The sequence below is a fragment of the Arachis stenosperma genome, chromosome 6, assembly GCF_014773155.1.
Source record: "Arachis stenosperma cultivar V10309 chromosome 6, arast.V10309.gnm1.PFL2, whole genome shotgun sequence".
In the NCBI taxonomy this organism is placed as follows: Eukaryota; Viridiplantae; Streptophyta; class Magnoliopsida; order Fabales; family Fabaceae; genus Arachis; species Arachis stenosperma.
The window spans coordinates 111900760-111906805 of NC_080382.1; positions in this window are offsets into that span (position 1 = coordinate 111900760).

The following is a 6046-nucleotide window of genomic DNA, read 5'->3' on the forward strand; positions in this document are numbered from 1 at the left end:
TTCGTGGTATAAGCTAGATAGATGGCGGCATTCATGAGAATCCGGAAAGTCTAAAACCTTGTCTGTGGTATTCCGAGTAGGATTCCAGGATTGAATGACTGTGACGTGCTTCAAACTTGCAACCTGCTGGGCGTAGTGACAGACGCAAAAGAGGGATTCTATTCCAGTAGGAGCGGGGAACCAACCGGTGATTGGCCGTACTGTGACAGTGCATGAGCATTAGCTTTCACTGCAAGGATGGGAAGTAGCCATTGACAACGGTGACACCCTACATAGAGCTTGCCATGGATAGACCTTGCGTGTGAGAAGAGGATCTCAAGGAAGAGTTGAAGTTCAGAGAACAAAGCATCTCCAAAACTCCAACATATTCTCCATTACTGCACAACAAGTAACGCTAGTATTCTTTGTTATTCTAAATATTCCACAATCCTCTATAACAAATAACTCTATTGTTCAAGTATCCAAACAATTTTGTGACATCCTAACTGAGACAATAAAATAAACATTGATTGCTTCAAGCCAATATCTCCGTGGGATCGACCCTTACTCACGTAAGGTATACTTGGACGACCCAGTGCACTTGCTGGTTAGTTGTGCGAATCACAATTCGTGCACCAAGTTTTGGCGCCGTTGCCGGGGATTATTGAGTTTGAACAATTGAAGGCTTATTTTATTTCTTAGATTAGGAATATAGTATTGATGTTACAGAGTCATTAAATTTGAGTCTTTTATTCCCTTTTCAAAATATTTTTCGAAAATATTACTTTTTCCTTAGTAACTGTTGGTTTTCGTGAGTCTAGTGTCTTGTTCTAAGTTTGGTGTCATTGAATCTTTTATATTTTTCTTTGAATTTTTCGTGTGAGTGTCCTTTGTTTTTCCTTGATCTTCAAGTTGTTCTTGTCTATTTTTCTTGTTTGATCTTAATTTTTTCTTGTTCTGAGTCTTTTCTTGTGTTTCTTGTGCTTTTTCAAAACAATTGTTATATTGCTGCCCATTTTGGCTAGAATAAGGGTCATATTCTTGATAAGGGAGCACCAGTACTTTTGAAAATCTTTTTCAAAATAATTTTTCTTGGTTTAATCCTGTCAAACTCTAAGTTTGGTGTTTTATTGTTAATCTTTTTAATTTTCGAAAATTTATTTTGATTTTTTTTTAAATTTTAAGTTTGGTGTTCTTTCTTTTGTTCTTGGTGTTCTTGTGAATCTTCAAGGTGTTCTTGAGTTTTCTTGTGTCTTGATCTTAAAATTTTTAAGTTTGGTGTTCCTTGGTGTTTTCCCCCAAAAATTTCGAAAATAAGGAGCACTAGATCTAAAATTTTAAGTCTTGTGTCTTTTGTGTGTTTTTCTCTTTCATCATAAATTCAAAATTCAAAAATTTTATTTTCTAACTAACTTTGAACTAATTTTTCGAAAATTTTATATTAAAAATTCAATTTTCAATTTCAAAAATATTTCCACTTTCTTTTATTATTTCGTTTTTATTTTACAAAAAAAAAATAAAAAAAATAAAAAATATATATATTTTCACAAAATATTTTCAAAAAAATATTTTTTATATATTCCACTTTTATTTATTCCATAACTATAAATTCTCAACTTGTATTCAATATGGAAGCAAGTGGGAATGAACAGCCAATAGGACCCTGGGGTCATATGCTAACCCCACTACTGCTTCATATGGGAGTAGTATCTGTATACCCTCCATTGGAGTTAGTAGCTTTGAGCTGAATCCACAGCTCATTATCATGGTGCAGCAAAACTGCCAATATTCTGGTCTTCCACATGAAGAACCTACAGAGTTTCTGGCACAATTTCTGCAAATTGCTGATACAGTACATGATAAGGAAGTAGATCAGGATGTCTACAGACTATTACTGTTTCCATTTGCTGTAAAGATCAAGCTAAGAGGTGGTTAATAACCAGCCTAAGAACAGCATAAAAACATGGAAACAGCTTCAGAAAAATTCCTGAATCACTATTTCCCTCCCAAACGGATGACACAGCTAAGGCTAAACATTCAAGGCTTCAAACAAGGAGATATGAATCCCTTTATGATGCCTGGGAGAGATACAGAGAGATGCTAAGAAAATGCCCTCTGAAATGTTTTCAGAATGGGTGCAATTAGACATCTTCTACTATGGGCTTACAGAAAAAGCTCAGATTTCTCTAGACCACTCAGCTGGTGGATCTATACATATGAGAAAAACAATTGAAGAAGCTCAAGAGCTTATTGATACAGTTGCCAGAAATCAGCATCTGTACTTAAGCAGTGAATCCTCTATGAAAGAAGAAGCTAAAACGTAACTGCAGAACTCAGTCCAGTGGATCAGGCTAATGAATTCAATCAGTAATTAGATTTTCTAACTCAGCAACTAGCCAAATTCAGGAAATATTACAGGAAACAAGAATGGCTAACAGGAACATGGAAGTACAATTAAAGCAGACAGAAAAACAACTGTCAAAACAAATAGCAGAAGAATGCCAGCAGTTCATTAAGAAGTGGGAAAACATTAAATACCTCACTTCAAAGCAGCAGGAAACCAAGAATGAACAAGAGGATACTCAAAATCCCTCTGAGGATAATCAAAGCCCAGAGAGAACAGAGCTGGCGCTGAACGCCCAGACCATGCTCATTCCTGGCGTTCAACGCCAGAAACAAGCATGGATCTGGCGTTGAAACGCCCAAAGGAACATGGTTCTGGCGTTCAAACGCCAGTAACAAGCAAGGAAGTGGCGTTTAACGCCACCCAGCTTCCACCCCTGGTATTCAAACGCCAGTGGGTGATCAGTCATACAAGTGCTGATAACAATCCTTCTAAAAAGGCTTCCCAACCCACTTCTGTAGGTAATAACCTGCAGCAACCAAGGTTGAGGAATACAAAGCCAAAATGCCTTATCCTCAAAAACTCCGCCAAGCGGAACAGGATAAGCAATTTGCTCGCTTTGCAGACTATCTCAGGACTCTTGAAATAAAGATTCCGTTTGCAGAAGCACTTGAGCAAATACCCTCTTATGCTAAGTTCATGAAAGAAATCTTAAGTCATAAGAAGGATTGGAGGAAACTGAAAAAGTCTACCTCACTGAAGAATCAGTGCAGTCATTCTGAAAAGCTACCTGAGAAGCTTAAAGATCCTGGGAGCTTTATGATACCATGCACATTAGAGGGTAATTGTACCAAGCAAGCTTTATGCGATCTTGGGGCAAGTATCAACCTAATACCTGCATCTACTATCAGAAAGCTTGGTTAACTGAAGAAATTAAACCAACCAGGATATGTCTTCAACTTGCTGATGGCTCCATTAAGTACCCATCAGGCGTGATTGAAGACATGATTATCAAGGTTGGGCCATTCGCCTTTCCTACTGACTTTGTAGTGCTGGAAATGGAGGAGCACAAGAGTGCAACTCTCATTCTAGGAAGACCTTTCCTAGCAACTGGCCGAACCTCATTGATGTCCAAAAAGGGGAAGTAACCTTGAGAGTCAATGAGGAGGAATTCAAGTTGAATGTTGTCAAAGCAATGCAACATCCAGACACCCAAATGACTGCATGAGTGTTGATATTATTGATTCTCTGGTAAGAGAGGTCAATATGGCTGAGAGTTTAGAATCAGAGCTAGAGGACATCTTTAAAGATGTTCAGCCTGATTTGGAGGAGTCAGAGAAGATAATAGAACCTCTGAAAATCCCTCAAGAAGAGGAGAAACCTCCAAACCCGAACTCAAACCATTACCACCATCCTTGAAATATGCATTTCTAGGAGAAGGTGATACCTTTCCTGTAATTATAAGCTCTACTTTAGAGCCACAGGAAGAGGAAGCACTAATTCAAGTGCTAAGGACACACAAGACAGCTCTTGGGTGGTCCATCAGTGATCTTAAGGGCATTAGCCCAGCCAGATGCATGCACAAGATCTTGTTGGAGGATGACGCCAAACCAGTGGTTCAACCACAAAGGCGGCTGAATCCAGCTATGAAAGAAGTGGTGCAGAAAGAGGTCACTAAATTACTAGAGGCTGGGATTATTTATCCTATCTCTGACAGCCCCTGGGTGAGCCCTGTCCAAGTTGTCCCAAAGAAAGGAGGCATGACAGTGGTTCATAATGAAAAAAATGAACTGGTTCCTACAAGGACAGTTACAGGGTGGCGTATGTGCATTGATTACAGAAGGCTCAATACAGCCACCAGAAAGGATCATTTCCTTTACCATTCATAGACCAGATGCTAGAAAGACTAGCAGGTCATGAATACTACTGCTTCCTGGATGGATATTCAGGTTATAATCAAATTGCAGTAGATCCCCAGGATCAGGAGAAAACGGCATTCACATGCCCATCTGGAGTATTTGCATACAGAAGGATGCCATTTGGCCTGTGCAATGCACCTGCAACTTTTCAGAGGTGCATGCTCTCAATTTTCTCTGACATGGTGGAAAAATTCCTGGAAGTCTTCATGGATGACTTTTCAGTATTTGGAGACTCATTCAGCTCCTGCCTTAACCATTTAGCACTTGTTCTGAAAAGATGCCAAGAGACTAACCTGGTTTTAAACTGGGAAAAATGTCACTTTATGGTGACTGAAGGAATTGTCCTTGGGCACAAAATTTCGAACAAGGGGATAGAGGTGGACCAAGCTAAAGTAGAGGTAATTGAAAAATTACCACCACCTGCTAATGTTAAGGCAATCAGAAGCTTTCTGGGGCATGCGGGATTCTATAGGAGGTTTATAAAGGACTTTTCAAAATCGCCAAACCTCTGAGCAACCTGCTAGCTGCTGACACGCCATTTATCTTTGATAAAGAGTGTCTGCAGGCATTTGAGACCCTGAAAGCTAAATTGGTCTCAGCACCAATCATCTCTGCACCAGACTGGACATTGCCATTTGAATTAATGTGTGATGCCAGTGACCATGCCATTGGTGCAGTGTTGGGACAAAGGCATGACAAGCTTCTGCATGTCATTTATTATGCTAGCCGTGTTTTAAATGATGCACAGAAAAATTACACAACCACAGAAAAGGAGCTACTTGCAGTGGTTTACGCCATTGACAAATTCAGATCCTATTTAGTAGGATCAAAAGTGATTGTGTATACAGATCATGCTGCTCTTAAATATCTACTCACAAAGCAGGATTCAAAACCCAGACTTATAAGATGGGTGCTGCTTCTGCAGGAGTTTGATATAGAAATAAGAGACAGAAAAGGGACAGAAAACCAAGTAGCAGATCACCTGTCCCGAATAGAACCAGTGGAAGGGGCGTCCCTCCCTCTCACTGAGATCTCTGAAACCTTTCCGGATGAGCAACTGCTGGCCGTCCAGGAGGTGCCATGGTTTGCAGACATTGCAAACTACAAGGCAGTGAGATTCATACCCAAAGAGTACAGTAAGGTGCAATCAAAGAAATTAATCACAGATGCAAAGTACTATCTTTGGGATGAACCATATCTCTTTAAGAGATGCGCAGACGGAGTAATCCGTAGATGTGTGCCTAAAGAAGAAGCACAGAAGATTCTTTGGCATTGCCATGGATCACAGTATGGAGGACATTTTGGAAGTGAACGAACAGCCACAAGAGTCCTCCAAAGTGGCTTCTACTGGCCTACTCTCTACAAGATTCCCGAGCATTTGTGCTTAATTGTGACAGTTGCCAAAGATCTGGCAATCTACCCCACAGTTACGCCATGCCTCAACAAGGGATCTTGGAGATTGAGTTGTTTGATGTATGGGGCATTGACTTCATGGGACCTTTCCCACCATCATACTCAAACACCTATATTCTGGTGGCAGTGGATTATGTATCCAAGTGGGTGGAAGCTATTGCAACACCCACTAATGACACTAAAACAGTGTTAAAGTTCCTCCAGAAACATATCTTCAGCAGATTTGGTATCCCTAGAGTGTTAATCAGTGATGGGGGCACTCATTTCTGTAATAAACAACTTTATGCTGCTCTGGTACGTTATGGAGTCAACCACAGGGTAGCTACTCCATATCATCCACAAACTAATGGGCAAGCTGAAGTCTCAAATAGAGAACTCAAAAGAATCCTGG